The sequence below is a fragment of the Podarcis melisellensis genome (genome assembly GCF_964234715.1).
Source record: "Podarcis melisellensis genome assembly, chromosome: 5".
NCBI classification, from domain to species: Eukaryota; Metazoa; Chordata; class Lepidosauria; order Squamata; family Lacertidae; genus Podarcis; species Podarcis melisellensis.
In genome coordinates, this window is record NC_138537.1 from 52964163 (window position 1) to 52979723 (window position 15561).

Below are 15561 nucleotides of genomic sequence, written 5' to 3' on the forward strand. Positions count from 1 at the left end.
CGGCCTCCCTGGGAGGCGCCTCGTGCAGCTCCTTGCGCGCTCGGCTTGACGGCGCGCGTCACGTCAGCTCTCGTCTGGGCGGCGAATGGGGAGCGCGCGGAGGGGGGCGTACAGCCGCGAGCGCCGGCTGTGCCTCGCCTTCCTTTTGGCGGGAAGGAGGAGCGGGCCACTAGCTAGGCGCGCTCCTAGGCCCCGCGTCTCCGGAAAGACCCTCGCGCGCTAAAGCCCCTTCGATAGAATCATAGAGTCGGGAGAGATCCTGAAGGTCATCTCGTCCAGGTCCAGGATCATTATGCGCAGGGATCTAACCAACGGGGCTGTCCCGACTGTACAGCTTTTGCGTCGCCTCCAGGCTGCGCCTGCTCGTCACGTGGGCGGCCTGGAAACAGAGGGGGGGAAAGAGCCGAGGCAGGGGCCACTCGCCTCAAGAGCCAGGCCTTCCCTGCAGCTTCAGTTTTATCCATGCAATAGAATCCCTCTTGGGAGTAGCTCTGGTGGAAAGCGATGGGACTTCCTTCCCATGTTGTGCACTTGTGATGGGTTCATGGGGTGGCCATGAGCAAGACTGGCGCATAGATAACAGCAGCAGCATTTGGGACTTGTGTGTTTTCTGCCCAAAGCATGTATCCTTCAACAGTCCCAAGAGCATATTTGAGGTGTGCACCCTCCTTCTCTCAGTGCACGTTTCTTCAGAAGGAGCATGGCCTTCAGAGAGGTTTATATTCTCAAGTAATGCTGGGCTGCATAGCCTTAGGGGGCAAAAATGAGAACCGTCTGTAATAAATTGAAACTGCCTTGTAAATGACTAGCCAAGCATGTCAGTGCAGTTATGAGCATTTTACAGGGGCAGTATCTTGCTGGCCCCAATCGCTACTCTTTGCAGATAATGCAAAGATATGGTGCACATAATCAGCTCCCACAAGCTGCATGAGAAAGCAGATAATGAGAAAGCAGATATTGTAACCGTTAGATAAATTGAATGAGATTGGCACTTTTCTTGCAACTACTCAAAATGCAAGGGAAAGCTTGTCAAAATTCTACATGAAGGAATGACTCTCATACTTGGATTCCCTTTTGGACCAGGTAATTCATAACTGATAGGTCCCAGGGATGGAGGAAGGTAAACATAGCAAGCTTTGTAGTTTATTGACGGTTTTCCATCATTTGTGCAATATGTATTCACAAAATATAAGCATACTATACCAAAAGAGCCAGTGTTTTCCAGTAAACACTGGTCTGCCAGAGCTCCATTTGGAGAACAGTCTTTACCAAAGGTCAAAACAAAAAAAATTCCTTCCAGTAGCACCTTAAAGACCAACTAAGTCAGTTCTTGGTATGAGCTTTCGTGTGCATGCACACTTGGTATCTGAAGAAGTGTGCATGCACACGAAAGCTCATACCAAGAACTGACTCAGTTGGTCTTTAAGGTGCTACTGGAAGGAATTTTTTTTGTTTTGACTATGGTAGACCAACACGGCTACCTATCTGTAACTTTACCAAAGGTGTCATGCACTTTGAAGAAGCACAAACTCAGGACAAAAAGGAGACATGAGCTAAGAGGAAGGCATGTTTGGCAAACCCTCACCGTGATCAACTCCCACCCGGAAACCGATGTCCCAAACATGCAAGGACATGTGGATCCAGAATTGGCCTCTGCAGTCATTTACGGACTCACTGTTAAGACCATGTTCATGGAAAACAATCTTACTCAGTTATGAGTGATTGCCGAAGAAGAAGAAGTCGAAAAGAGCCCCTCCTCTATGACCTGCTGTGGTATAGCAGCCAGAATCAGTAAAAAGCAGCAAACCTGGAGAAAAATAATGACTTTTTAAAAAAAAAAACCTGCATAGAAGTGTTCCATGCACCTGCTATGTCCATCTGTAGTAAAACAAGAGCCAAAACAAGTGGCAAGAACTATGACTCCATGGGACGGGGATATTTTATGCCAAACCATTTTACTTTCACTCCTCCAGCTTCATTTGAGCAACAAATGCGCTTTGTAAACAGTGCCCTAGTGTGATCTACAGACTCCTCCAAAATTATTTTTATTGACATGTACAAGGGGCATTCATTAAACGCCCCTGACGTACTTCCTGTGGATGAGACAAACGAAACTGGACAGTTATTAGTCCTTCTCTACATAGCTACCAGCAAGAGTCAAACACCTCTCCCATCACTTTATGCAGCTGTGGCGACCTCGTCTGTAGAAATCGGCAGGTTGTGTCAGAAGCCACGACTTGACCTCAGAAATCAGCATTTCATCATCTGGAAAAAGCTTGTCCTTCAAAAATAACTTCATGGTTGGAAAGATGTGGAAGTCCAACGGTATGAGGTCAGGAGATAAGGACGGTGAGGAAGGATTTCATAGCCACAGGACCATGCTTCCGTCTGAGCAACATGCAAGTTGTGAACTGCTGGAGGCAGACACCTTTGGTCAGCATACCATACCACGCCTCTCGATTTTGATAGCCTTCCGCAATTTCTGCAGCAGTGAAGCATAGTATGTTCTGGTAATTGAGGTACCCTTTGCCAGGAAATCCATCATCACTACTCCACAAAACACTGTGAACATGACCTTGCCCGCTGACAGTTGGACACGTACCTACTTTTGGAGGTGGTGAGGCAGAGTGCTTCCATTGTTTGGACTGGGATTTAGTCTCTGAATCATAATGATGGACCCATGTTTTGTCTTGAGTAATTAGTCTGGTGAAGAAGTCATCATGGTTTTCGTGACCAAAGAGACCATGAGCATGTGACTCATTCCCGCTTCTGGAAAGGCGATAGCAACTGGGGAACCCACCATGCGTACACCTTTCCCATGTGCAAATGGTCATGGATTATTTTTTCTACAGAGCCCACACTGATCTTAACATTTGCAGCTAGTTGGCAAATGGTTATGTGACGATCCTGCAAAATGGCAGCCTCCACTTGCCAGATGGTGTCTTCATCAATGGCTGTCATCCCCTAGGAATGGGAGACGTTGCACCAAAGTCCGACCACACTTGAACTGACGATGCCAGTGCTTGACTCCATCATACGATGGGGCATCCTCCCCATAAATCCCTTTTATCTCATCAAACGTCTCCCGTGGTATGTGCCCTTTCAAGTACAGGAACCTGATGACTGCTCTACATTCAACTGGTTCCATTATCAGACGTTTATCCACATTAGCACCAGTAACATTGAAACTGTTAGGAGTTCAAAGCTACAAATTGCCACATTACCTATGGAGAGATGTATCATTATACTTGTGCAATTTCATCCGCCTACAATAACCAGAAGTGGGTCAGGGGAAATCTTTAATGAGCGACCCTCGTACAAAGTTGCTCTCTTGCGGTGCAATCCTGTGCATATTTGCTAAGGTTGATAGGACATACTGCAAGGGAACATGTGTATCATATTGCAGCCAGAGGTTTAACCTAGGTGGAATCTACACACATATAAAAACAGTTCTGAAAATGCTTTTTAAAGCACTTAAAAAAAATAAATCAATTTTCCATAAGGCTCACCATTGCCATATAGTGTCACATTGTATATTTCACTTAAAACACATTTCAAACGTTTTATTTGCAGCTGTATAGCTGAGTCCCTACTCTTGTCAATAACCACTTGCCTGATCAGCCTGTGGGGAGGACAAATCGGTTCCAAGTTTCAGGCAACCAGGCAGAAAAGCTGTGTAAAAAGTTAACAGGCAGGAGTGGGGAAATGAGGTCCACTCATACAACAGGCCACTTTACTCCACGCGCCCACCTGCTTCCACCCCTAAACCTGGGCTGGAGGATTGGGGAAACCCAGAAAAAGGGTTTCAGAGGTGGTGGTGTAGGCGCAGATGGGGAGGAAAAGATGGTAAAGTCTTGTCCAAGCAGATCTCATTCTCCACACACATACCTCACTTAGCGCAAATGTTGAATCCAAACCTTTAAATTATTGAATTGAAATTGACTCGAATTAAAAACTGCCCAAAGTTCCACAGCAAAAGGAACGTTATTCATTACTCAGAAATTATATTAACAACTTGCAGGTGTAATTCAGATATTTATTTATTAATTCAGTGTATTTGTTCAGCCTGTACATTGACTAAACCATGGTATTGCATTACATGTGAATCAGCCCAGTGAGTTCTCCGGTCAGCTCTTTAAAAGCAGGTATTTGGTACTAAAATTTTCCTTTGAATTTCAAATACCCATTTCAATGTTGAATATGGCAGAAGTGCTTGTATTTTTTGCGCAAGTGCCCCAAAGGCTATTACATAATTTGCTATGTTGCTGTAGTTGTTGTTAAAGTGCATTAATACCCCACCTTTTTCTCCAAGGATTTCAAGTTAGCATACGTGGTTCTCTCCCCTCCTTATTTCATCCCCAGAACACTATGAGGAAGCTTAAGCTGAGACTGCTATCCCTGGAAACTGCTGGTGTGAACTCTTGAGTTGAGATAACATGACTTTGTCCCAAATTTAATTTTCTGTCTAAATCCTTCTCTTCCAGTTTATAAAATTCATCGCATTCAACAACTACAGGCAAATTTTATGAGGTCCAAATGACTAACAGAACTGAAAAAAATAAATCACAAAGGGACAGTGATACCAAAAGGCTTGTGCTCTCCACCCGCAACATTTTATTTGTTATTCTGGGCAAGAATTGTACTTCTCCATTCCAGGCGGAACCCAAAATCCTCCTTGTGTGCAGTAGCTTTCTGACTTGCAATGTCCTTTTTTCTCTCTCACTTCTCCCTTGCTTCCTTTTTTCAGTTCTCTTTCAGCACTGCAGACTTTGAAACTGCTGAGCTAAACTTTCCATCCTGGCTAACTTTAGCAAGACCTGCGATATTTTGTGCCTGAGTAATACGTTGTCCAGGAAATATCTAGTAGCTAGAGAGCAAGACGACAGAGTGTTTGCTGGTATTTTTTTATTTTATTTTTAGCTTTATGAATAGGAGTGTGTGATTCTGAACTCATTTCTGTGGTTTATCTCTGTAGATCGTAGCATAAGTATAAATGCTGACATAACTTCAATGTGACGTGAGATTCTCCATCATGAATGAACCTTGCTTGGTACAAGCCTGATACCAGCCTGGTCTCAAAAACGTGCCCTGGGTTTATTCAGAGAGAACATCCTGAACTCCACAAACCTTGTAAAATCAAGTTGCTAGCAAAGTCTATTCAAACTCCTGAATGGGGGCCATCAAGGTCATGGTGCAACAATAATAAGGCAGAGAGCAGACAAAGATGGCCAAGTTCAGTAAATGGCTCACGATCACAGTCTTTCACCCTTTTGTTAAGCAAACAAGGTGGCCAGTTTTTAGTCATTTTCTCACTAGGATGGGCAAGGTGAGAAAGGGGCAGGAATTGTTCGTTTCAAAGCCCCCCTGCCCCACTTCACTATTAGGAGGCATTAGCTAAATATATTATTTAAAACTACAGATTCCCAGTAGGCAGTTGGCTCTGCTAGTTTAACAGAACTTATCCAGCGCTCTCAAGGACCAGCATATGTGCAGTTAAGGACAGGTGTATTTTTCTGCCAGGCTCTAGTGTGAGTTTTTGTGGAAAAAAATGTATTTGAAAAACGTTAAGTATTTCTGTTACTCTTTAGATCAAGGTGTATTTGTATTTTGCGAGCTGCTGCCTGCTTAAATTGTAATTTTGCCTTCTGAAGTGTCACTTCTGTTTCATATAATAAACCAAGCTTTCTTTATTCCTTTGGTGTGAGAAATTATTGTGGGCATAAGTTAAAGGGTTAAGACATATTCATAACAAGGGCAGCAGCAAAAGATCCCAAACCCCTCCTTGGGTTGTGTATGAATCCACGTGAGTGCTTGGAGGAAGCAACCATTCTAAATTTTAAGAACATCCAGCTTCTAAATATATATATATTCAAAAACTTTCGTTCTACAGATGCATTTACAATAAGCAGTGGAGCTTGTAAACAATGCCATTTATGTTTGCAGGTCAAGCTGTTTAAAGGGCAACGAGAGATAAAATATGACCAAGTGAAGTCAGTTTTCACTTATTCCTCTTTCGTCTGTGTTGAAATGGCTCCATGTGCCGTGATTAAAAGGCATTTCCTGTGTTTGCATATGAAGCACAGCTGTGGAATGTTGTTCAGAAGACTTTTACAAAACTTAAAAGTTTTAGATTTTACATATTTATATGCATAATCTTGAATCTTCTGTCATTTGGCTGGAATTTACTTAGAAGTATCTAACCAACAAGTGCAAATGTACTGTAAGAAAACAAAACTGTAATGACATCAACAAGGGTGCTACAAATGCTAAGAATATAATTTGGGTGGGAAACATAGACAATTTCAATAAGAACCTCTCTCTCTTTTAAACAACAGAAAGTAAGCACATAACTAAGGGGCCAAAACCAAATATTTTTTTGCAACAAGATTGTTGTTGGCATCTGTCTGTCTTGAGAGTCAGTGCAGTGTGCCTCTGGGGGTGAAGTCAAACCACTGTGGTAGCAGCATTGAAGTGACCTCATTGGGGTGCAATGTGTATGGAGGTCCAGGGCTGCCCAGATGGCAAGACTGCCCTCTTGGCCGCACTGACGTGGTCCAAAGAAAAGGAAAGCAATAGATCTGGCACCAGCTTAGCTGCAGGAGTTGCCAGGAGGCAGCCTACAAGGTGCCATCCAACTGTCTTAAGGATTGCACTCTGGATCTGTATAGGGCTTACCCCTTAGCTTTTTCTTCTCCCAAAGATATTCTGCAAGGCAGTGAAGGTTTAGGATCAGAGTTTTCCTCCTCCTACATGGGCTACCTTCCCAGGTGGACAGGTCCCATCTATCCCTCACTTCTCTCTGCAGGACACAACGAAACCACCTGCTTGATCACTGGACCCACTATTGATCTTGCTTCTCAATCTGCTGGAGCCTGTCTTCACATGCAGGGAAAGCCCCTAATTCACTGAGGGACTTCATTAAATGATCATCTACTTCATAAGATAAACTCTTCCAGGAACAAATTCCACTGAGGATTCTGAAACCTCATGATATGACCTAAGAGAACCGGAAACAGCAGAAGTCAATACTGTATTTAATTTTCCATCTGCCCTGATATGCTCCATTATGCAGAAGCAGGCCTCCAGGCAAAGCTCTTGAGATGGTAAGAATTCCTGCAACCCACTTCTGAAAGAAGGCCAAACCTACTGGCTTGAGCAGTTCTGCAGAGAGAAGCAGGGAAAGAGAGCAATGACTGCCAAGATCATGATCTGAGGAAGAATCTGGAAAGAAGGATCCTTGCAGAGCCCTATGACAGACTGGGAGACCTAGATTCAGGTAGGTAGCCGTGTTGGTCTGATGCAGTCAAAATAAATTAAAAAATTAAAAAATCGTCCAGTAGCACCTTAGAGACCAACTAAGGTTGTTCTGGGTATAAGCTGAAGAAGTGTACATGCACATGAAAGCTTATACCCAGAACAAACTTAGTTGGTCTCTAAGGTGCTACTGGACGATATTTAATTTGTTTATTTATTGAGAGACCTAGATTTGTTTTGCTTCAATTTCAGACCAATTCAAGCCACACTTCCCCCCTCTTATCCTCTAGGTTACATATGGAGCAAGTAGAACACTTATGTTTTAAACTGGCAAACTTGAGGAGCCCTGAATGCAAAGCAGCAGACCGCTTCCCAATTTAAAACAAAAACAAATATTTGAAATGAACCTAGAATCGGGGAACAGCAATCCGCATCTGAAGATAAGAACCAAGAGAGATGAAGTTCAGAGTGCAGAGAGAACAGGGATCTGGGCACCTATGCAATGTTTACCATGGTCCCCCAAGCCAACGCCAGAACAAATGTCATTGGCCCTTAAGGTATTAAATGTTACTACTTGCCAGTATAATTTACAACACTGGGGAAATGGGCATTTAACTGAAAAGATGAAAGAATAGAATCACACCTTTTCCTACACCCTCCATGGACAATGGTAGCTATCCATTTAGTTCAAGGTGCTAGTCTCTTGGATCTCTATGGTTCTAACATGTGACCCAGTTGCAGGAAGCTTAACGAGGGTTAGATGCTTGCAAAGAGTTTAGGATTTGTACTATTGACCTCAAAACATCTTCTTGCCATATGGATGATTTGATGTGTAGATGCTCCACAGTATTTATATATTTAAATTCAGAGGTTTCACATTGCAATTTCCCTTGGAAGTTCTTTTGTGCAAAGATGTCCATCTTAAGTTCAGTTAGACTCCCCTGAAAGGGTGAAATGTCCCCCCACGAGCTTTTCTGTATTGTCATTTCTTATGTGAGATGTATGCCCATTTATCCTTTTGCATTGAGACATGCCTCTCTGTCCTATATAGAATGCAGAAGGCCATTGTTGCTTAACTAGACAGGCAGCCCAGTTCCAAGCATAGTTACTGAGAAATGTGTCTTGCCATTGGACTCTTAATGCACAACCATTGTGAACCCACACGATGGACTGCATAAACGCAGTAAGCCAGCAGAGAGCCATCATTATTTTCTGTGTGTAAACTGAGAACGGTCTCTTACTCTAAATATTTTTAAAGTCTTTTAGGATTCATGTTCTCTTTATATAGTCCAGCATGAATCTTCCTGGAAAGCTTAAAAAAACACACCCCATGAATGTCTGCCAAAACTGTAATGAATACAAAGATGCTTTTACTGTATTGCCTTGCTGCACTGTAATACAACATAATGTCCAGAATTCGTGCCCAGAGCAAATTTTTGTTAAAAGACCTGAAACTAGCAAAGCCAAATCATGTCAAAACATTAGCAACCTTTAAATAGGAGAAAAAGGAGAAAGGGGCCTTTTTTATATACATAACGAACACAAAATGTTCTATAATCGCTCAATGCAATATCTCTATTTACAAAATCTCTCTCTCTCCCCATGTGGATTTGCCAAATTCCAGCATCAAGGAAATTATTACAATTGCTGAGATGCAGTAACTTTCAACACCAAGCAGCAAGTCCAAGCCATTGCTTATACCATAATACAAGTGTCATACATCTTTGGTTTTGGTAGCCACTTTGAATGTCTCCATTTGAGATAGAATTATGAGATAGAAACGTGTTATAAATAAATATAAACAGCTCCATAGCTACTGGAATTCCAAAGCCACATCCTGTCCTCATCAGTTTACTGCATGGAGATTTACAAGCAAGGAAGAAAGTGAGAACAAATTGCAGAAGACATGGGGTGTGTCCACATTTGAGCATTATGCAGCCGTTAGCTACTTTCCCAACATTCAAATCAGACCTTATCAACTTTCCCCACATTCAAATCAGACCTGAGGAATCCACACCTGAACGTATTTGAATTTGTAAATGAGGAGCAACTTCCACTTTTCCTGTTCATACCAGTAGGTGTTTCCCTTTTTGTCCCTACCTTGAAATTTGTTGATTCTTTTATGCTGATTATATACTGACAGAGCATGCATGCAAACGGCTGCATGCACACCTTGTTTTCTAAAAACTCCCCAAACAGGAAGTGTGCAAAAGCAGAGTCAGGCAATTTGCTTGTGCATTTTTGTTTTTGTGCAAATCTTAGGGATAAAAAATGTGTGAGAGAGACACTCCAAGGAAATGAAAACAGTTGAATTCACATACAGTTACAGATAGGTAGCCGTGTTGGTCTGCCATAGTCAAAACAAAAAAAATTCCTTCCAGTAGCACCTTAAAGACCAACTAAGTTAGTTCTTGGTATGAGCTTTCGTGTGCATGCACACTTCTTCAGATACACACAGTACACACTTTTCAGATTGCTCCATAGTATCTGGTGTACAATTTTTTAAAAATGTGGCTTGCCTGTGCAGTGTTCTGCTTTTCCGCAAATCTGAGGGATCAAAATAAGTTAGGATCACTGCTGGAAAAGGAGAGAAAGCACTGGGGAAGTATTGGGCATGGAGTAGCAGGAAGTGACAATTGATCCACCCTCCCCAAAAATATTGAAACAGTGTTTAACCCCAACCCCAATTTCCCCCAACTTACCAGACTATCCTCGTGTCCAGTTAACCCCAATTTACAGGAGAAAGCTTTGGGTTGTGTTGTCTGAGGGTGCCATGTGACTATGCAAATCAAATGGGAATGCAAACACAATAAACTCTGGTGTGGACAAGCCCTATCAGGAAGTACGCTTGGGGTGGAAACATTACAGTACCTGCAGGACTGTAGAGCAGAAAGTTGGCTTGCAGTAATCTGGCTGGTAATAAATAAGAATAAGAATATCTGTTTTAGTTGTTTTATTATATGGTTTTTAATCACCTTGAAATTTATGTGAAAGGCAATTCATAAAATTAATTAATAATAGTTTCCCTTAAAAAGTATTTATTATTTAAAAAGAAAGAAAAACCTGCCATTTCATGAGTTTCATTTTACCCAGTTGTTGCTCTCTCGCTTACATTGTTTGTAGTCTCCACATGATTTTCTTTCTTTACTTGGTAGTGTTAGACAATGACATATTATTAATAGTGAAATAGCAAGGACTACACATTGCCTGGTGTCTTGTTCAGAATGGTGTTGAAAAGCTGGGCTTCAAAGCATAATGACTGTCAGAGTATCTGCCATCCAGTTTTGTGTCTAAATACAGAAGACATCTGGTTTAAATAAGAGACACTTCCACAAGGGTTTTTGTTTTTGCTGTTAATGAATGAGATCAACACACTTCAGAGAAAAAATACCACTGGTTAAATACTTATTAGCACACATCATTAAAGCCATCCACAATGATGATGTTGAGTACTATCACACACACACAAAACACACACTCCACAATCCCTTAAATTGCTGGCAACTTCATATATTTTAAAAGCTTTGATGTAGATCACAATCCCACAGGAAGAAATCTGAGCAAGTCCATGTTTGCAGAGTCAGCCAAAGCAGTAACTTTTTTGGCAGTAGCTGTCAGGTATTTTTCCTGTTGCATATTCAGTTGTAGGTAAGCGTACACATAGCATAGCATGGAATAAAACATACGGGAAGCCTGTGGCACCAATTGGCTAAACGACCGTGATTTCATGGGATTTTAATAAACAGTAACCAAATTTATACTCCAGCGTCCCTGAAAAAAGGGATAGGTTTGACACTTTGGGGGTGAGGAGTAGCTCACATAGACCCTAGTCTTTAGCATATGCGCTGCCGGGGTGCAAAGATCCTCCCAGCGCCCCCAAATTTAGTTTAGCTCCCAAATTAACTTTTATTATGCTTATGTCACTATTATCATTTGATAAATAGCACTCAAGCCTGTGTGGCTCCAAAAAGAGTTTTTGTGTGTGTGTTTTGTTTAAAACCAGCTTTTTTAAAGAAGACAAAGAATACATTGGGAGTTGGTGTAAAGACTCCACGCATGCGCTTAGTCATAGGGAGGTGTCTGAAAGAGACGGGTGGGCATTGTGTGCATGCGTGGGAGAGCCCTCTCAGGCAGCCTTTCATTGTAGGGGGAACCTTATTTCTAGAGGAGCTAGGAGGGCCTTTGCGAATGCGCATATACAAGTTCTTCTTGGGAAGGTTCTGGAGCCTGTGTGCACTCCCGTCACTAGATAGGCGCGTTCTCTTTCTGTCTGTCTCTCCCTCTTTCCTGTCACTCCCCATCCAGCTGGCAGGCGGTGTGAGATCAGCCATGTCAAAGATGCCACTGACCCCGCTGCCATATAGCAGCTCAATACAATATGCTTAGGCGGCTTCAGCAGCGGGCTCCTGGCGCCCCCCAGAATTCGGCGCCTGGGTGCCCCGCACCCCTTGCACAGCCAGGTAAAGACGGCCCTGACCCTAGTGCAGAAAATTCTGGCGCGATTGGGACAGACATCTTATTCTCCAATTAGTGCATGCACAGCATGATGTGAAAGGTCATAGCTAATTTTCCAACTGGTTACATATGACACCTGCATATTATTTCCTTGGAAACAGAAGATGTCAAATTGTAGCTGAGGCATGTTACAATTCAAATTATGAAATACAAAGAAATGAAGGACCTTTGTTCACCTTAGTGGTTACCTTTGTGGAGGGAGCTGTAAAATACCCTGCACACAAACTGGATGGAAGCAGTGGTAGTGGGGAACCATACAGAGCAGCCTCCTGGTGATGGCAAGTTTGGGTGCAGCAGCCCTTAGGAACGGGGTGGCTGGGAGCAGGCACAAGAACGGTTTCCAATTGCTTTCTGTCCTTCAGTATCTTTGCAGCCACATTTCAAACATTATCTCAGCAAATATAGGAACGAGTACCTCTGTTACGAGTAAAGCTGATGGTACTGAAAAGTGCTGCCCACTCCTATGCTTAACCTCCCAGCAAAAGCAAGTACTGTATGCAGAATGCATTTTCACAGAAATGTCTAATTTTGCTTTTATCCCCTGAAAAGGCACAGACAAGGGATGACTGAAAACCAGCGTGCAAAACCTGGGACTCTTCTTTGCAGACCCTTCTAAATATCTGCATTATAAAAGTTGAAACCAACAGGTAAATTAACTCTCACATGCCGGGAATTAATTGACACTATACATACAGGGTTTCCAAGGAGTTTGCAGTAGCCATATAGACTGTTGAAACTACCATATGCATGACTGTAAAGCATGGTAGAAGAAAAATTCTAATCCATTTTTATGTATGGAGCAGTTTACGCTTTCTTTCTTATAGAAAGTACCATGAAGTATTTGACTAGCAGTTATTTCTAGTTTACAGCCTTCTGCCAATACCCAACTGTAGAAAAGATGAGTATTGAGAATGAGGTAAAGATATATGAATGCTGCTACATCTGGAAGATCTAAATGCAGATCTTCCCTTGAGAGTTTAATTGTTCGCTCTTCGGATAAACTGGTTAAAGTACTCCAGCATCTTTCATTGTTTTATTAACTCAGTTTATTTCACTTTGGCCATTTTTTATTAGGCACAATTAGTTCTGCGGAAAACACATACATATTTAAATATGGAGATAGAGCACCTAGTATCCTATGTATACAGTCCTGAATTCGGTACCTACTTTGATAAAGGGCATTAACCACAAATAGGTTACATACCATTTAGATCAGGATTCAAAACACTGCTTCAGCAGACATGAGCCCAGCGAACCAAATAGAACATCTGACCTCAATGCCATGTCAAAAACTTTTTCTTTTTCTTTCTTTTTTGGTAAACACACCATTTCAAAAACAGCTTGTGATGTGGTACAAAATAGGGATTATAATTTAATAGACATAAATCTAAAGTGCTTGTGTGCATGTAGCAAAGTTCATAGTTCTTTAAATCCTGGATCATAATCTTTAACCTGCATCCAAATGCCATCTTTGCCAGATTGGTTCAGTTGGGCATCCTTGCAATGACAAATATACTAGATCACGTTTTGGGCCCTGAAAGCAAAGTGGCGTGCTTAATCCCTCTATAAAGCTCAGTGTGTGTGACGGAGATATTCGTTCCCTCAGCTCCTGCTGCTCACAAGCATACTGTCCCATAACATTTAATGTGTAGTAATATCCAAAAATTTATCTTTAAATTAGTGGCTCTAACAATATATTGTAGTAATGTGTTCCAGATTGTGAAATGCTTCCTAACTCTACCCCTACCAACTACAAGGCACAAATTATGCCCCTCTGTTTAGTTATCCAGTGAAATTGAAGTAATGTAACATAGCTGCTCTCTCACCTCAAGTTCAATAGAAGCCATGGTCTTTGGGTCTTAGTACTAAGTTATAGAACTTACCAATACTTATCCAAGGGTGCCTCCAGGCTGCCAGTATTCTGCAAGGGTGATTGGAGCATTCTACAACTTTAAGCAATCACAACTTTAGAGTTTGCATGCTTAAAGTGGATTAAAGTGTCCTAGCACAACCATCCCACTGGACTTTTTGCAGTTTTGAACGTGGCAGGAAAATGCAATTAAAAGCATGACACGAACTCTACAATTCTACGAAAATGCCTGACAGGAAGGTGTGTAAACATCCCATAAGCAAATCAGGATGGATGATCAAATGACTGCCTTGTGAATCAATTAGAATGAATTATCCATAGACACCAGGCATAGACCAGTCACCGCATAAGCTTCGTGCAAGCAGATCAAGATGAATGCTGAATAAACAGGTTCTCTGTAGGAGCCCCATGGCAAATTAATACTGTCAGCTGCAATAATTTTGCTTTAAGTGCAAGGGATCAGATGGCAGCCTTTTTAGTTCTAGCAAGAAATTAGTTCTTCATAAATTGAGGAAGTAGTTCAGTATGGGATAAGCAAGAGCCTAGTTGCTGTTGTTATTTCCAAAAATAAACAATGCCGTTTCATTCCAGATCGCTCATTAAACATCACTTAGGGTTGTGCTTTTTTTGTATATATGTTTTTTGGACAGTTGTTTACAGATTAGACAGAATTTCCTTCAGTATTTTCCATGTTTCAAAAGCTATGCTGGATACTAAGTACCAAAGTTTAAGTGAGAAAATAGCAGTATAATCTATGCTTAAACAGAATTTCAGTCAATCTGCACAGATATAGACTCTTTAGAAGTTCATGGAACTATGAACATTTAATGTAGGCACAAACATTAATGTACTAGAATACTTGAACAGCCTTATCAGCTAAGTGGTGTTAAGTACCACAATTCAGAAGTTTTATCTGTTCTCCTGTATCTATGAAGATACATTTAAGAATGATTTTTTTTTCATTCTGTGCTAAGGCCTACAAACATAACCTACCTTCTGTATCAGACAGCCTTTTGCTGAGCGATCCGACATGGCAAGACCTTGAATTCCTCCCACGGTATGCATTGCAGCCCTACCTCAAGAATCAGGTTAAATGTGCAGCTTAGATTCTGTCTCTTGAGCAAGGCTCTTATCTTAGGATAAAGCAGGGGTAGAGATCCTGTGTTGCCCTATACATGTGGTTGGACTACAACTTACATCAGCCCTAGTCAGCATGACCAATGGCCAAGGATGATGGTAACTGTAGTCTAAACATCAGGAGAGGGACAGGATGAAAAAGAATTGTTCTATGCAAAGAAAAAACGAAACAGTTCCATTCTGTCTAACTAATACTCCAGTGGAACATATTAGATTAATTACATTCATATTAGGCGCAAACACTAAGAATGCTACTAAAAATATATGTAGACTCCCAATACACTGGAAAGCGGTTCTGTAAAGGCTACATTGTTATAGGGAAAACATAAGTAAGAATGCAGAATAAATCAGATTTTGCTTTATTGAAAAATTGTTGAAGGATGTCAATTAAAAACCTTGGCTCAGGTCATTGCATGCATGTGGGATAGCATCGTGCTCCTTTCATCAGGATTCCACATCCCAGTATAATGTAGCATCAAAACTTGTGGCTGGAGTAAAATTGAAAACAATTTAGTTTTGAAGGGAAAAAAAGTTTCCTATAAAAAAACTGTTCCACCTTGGTATGTTAACCTAGAACTTTTACTTTTAGCGGTTTCTGCATCTTCAATTCATGCACTTGCTAAAAACTGCATGGTAAGGCCCTTAAGATAAGACCAAGTGAGGTATACTATTGAAACCAAATACAGACTTGGGAAACACATTTATGTAACATGCATCACTCCTGAAAGACATTATATTTCATTACTTTTCTGATTACTGTTACATTCATGTTGCAAAACAGAACC